Source organism: Vigna unguiculata, chromosome 9, assembly GCF_037176805.1.
Source record: "Vigna unguiculata cultivar grain cowpea cultivar isolate G323 ecotype 2 chromosome 9, ASM3717680v1, whole genome shotgun sequence".
NCBI lineage: Eukaryota > Viridiplantae > Streptophyta > Magnoliopsida > Fabales > Fabaceae > Vigna > Vigna unguiculata.
In genome coordinates, this window is record NC_140800.1 from 24,070,001 (window position 1) to 24,072,500 (window position 2,500).

A 2,500-nucleotide genomic window follows, 5' to 3' on the forward strand; every position below is an offset into this window, starting at 1 on the left:
TGGTGCACGAAAGTTTTGAGTTCGGAGGGTTTTGCACATGACCAAGGTTGGCGGTGCACCACGGCATAGCTAAATGGCTTGGTGGGGAGTTTTGTGAAAAAATGAAATTCGTGGTTTTTGAGATGTGAGGGTTGGAAAGGCCTCCAAATGTCCCCAAATGAATACCATGAAATTCTTGGTGCACGAAAGTTTTGAGTTCGGAGGGTTTTGCACATGGCCAAGTTGGTCGGTGCACCGCGGCATAGCTAGATGGCTTGGTGGGGAGATTTGTGAAAAAATGAAATTCGTGGTTTTTGAGATGTGAGGGTTGGAATGGCCTCCAAATGTCCCCAAATGAATACCATGAAATTCTTGGTGCACGAAAGTTTTGAGTTCGGAGGGTTTTGCACATGGCCAAGTTGGTCGGTGCACCGCGGCATAGCTAGATGGCTTGGTGGGGAGATTTGTGAAAAAATGAAATTCGTGGTTTTTGAGATGTGAGGGTTGGAAAGGCCTCCAAATGTCCCCAAATGAGTACTGTAAAAGTGTTGGTGCACAAAAGTTTTGAATTGGATGCATTTTGCACTTGGCCAAGTTGGTCGGTGCACCGCGACTAGATAGCTTGGTGCCAAAATTTGTCAAATTTAAGACCTTGGCCAAACTGAATGAAATTTTGTGGGGAGGTTCCTGATATTGTTTAGTGGTGGACTGGAAAAAATGAGGTCGAAATTCGAAGTCTACATGTGCTTTTCTATTTTTCCCGATTTTACACATACCCGGTAAGTAAAAAAAATAAAAAAAATAGTTCCCCTTCGAGAAAAATTATGAAATTTGGTGAGCAAGGAGATACCATTATTCTACGAATTACTGCAAAAAATCGCATCAAAATTCGAAGTATAGCCCGAGATATGGACTTATGTCTGCTCAAAAAAAGTGTATCTACTTGTACAATTTTGCCTTTTGCATATTAACCTCTTATAGGGGGGGAGTGCTCCTTGAGCCGGCCAGCTCCACACTGGCAGGTTTTAAAGGGAGCTTGATGAGGCCTCCCCCCTCACGTGGTGCGTGCGTTAGCATGTTTATCATGGCACAACTAGCCTCTTCATAGTTGTTGAGCTTTATTAATACCAACACACGGTCGTCACTGATCGTTGGTTAGCTCGGCAGCTAGTCCCTCGGATATTGTGGAAAGTTATTTTCATGCCTAGCGATGCTTGACCCTGCGTCACTTGATGTTTCCATTTGCTTGCTTGCCCATGGTAGGTGGGGGGTGGACCGTCTTGTGGTGTGGTGTCTTGCGAACGTGAGGGTGTGTGAGTTGTAATCGAGATGCACTTGCTGGCTGGCTCCATGCCTTGCGTATCGAACGGTCAAGCATGCATCTCTTCCATTTTCACCCGTTGCCTTGGGTGATATTGGTTGATCAGTCCCTGTGTTGCCTACCCACTAGACGGTACTTCTGTGGTTGCTTCGAATTCTATCTTTCCATCACGAAGAGGTGTTGGAGGATCCTAATGTCACGCACGTGTTCCATCTAGTGAAACATCTCAGTGATGCACGTGTTGTGGCTAGTTCTTTTGGATGCGGTGCATTATATGAACTCGGGTTTACTTTAGCGACCCAGTCAACATAATTTGGTTGTGTCCCTTGATTGAGACGTTGTCCTTGAACTTGTTGTGAACAATATCGTTCTTCCACAACCCGTCGTCTTGAGTGCGATGGAAGGCAAATAAGATGTGCTTTGGCATGTCATGCACGTACTCGATTGCGGGAAGTGTGAGAAAGTGTTGTTGACAACCCGTGGGAAATGGAATGTGGCAAATCGTGATGAGCTCTTCGTGGATCTGCGAAGAAGACGACCTTTGGGCCTGTTGGAAACGAGGGAGGCGATGTTGAACTGCGAAGAAGATGGACTTTTGGGTTGTTTGAATCAATGGGAGGCCACGCGAGAACTCCGAATACTATGGACTCTTGGGTTGTTGGAAGCAACGGGAGGCCCCGCTAGAACTCCGAATACTACGGACTCTTGGGTTGTTGGAAGCAAGGGGAGGCCCCGCTAGAACTCCGAATACTATGGACTCTTGGGTTGTTGGAAGCAAGGGGAGGTCCCGCTAGAACTCCGAATACTACGGACCCTTGGGTTGTTGGAAGCAAGGGGAGGCCCCGCTAGAACTCCGAATACTATGGACTCTTGGGTTGTTGGCAACGACAACTTGGGGGGATGACACTGGAAAAGAGTGAACTAGGCCAAACTGCGAACAAGGCAACTTGGGGGGATGACACTGGAAAAGAGTGAACTAGGCCAAACTGCGAACAAGGCAACTTGGGGGGATGATGCTGGAAAAGAGTGAACTAGACCGAACTGCGAACAAGGCAACTTGGGGGGATGACGCTGGAAAAGAGTGAACTAGGCCGAACTGCGAACAAGACAACTTGGGGGGATGATGCTGGAAAAGAGTGAACTAGGCCGATCTGCGCCCAAGGCAACTTGGGGGGATGACGCTGGAAAAGAGTGAACTTG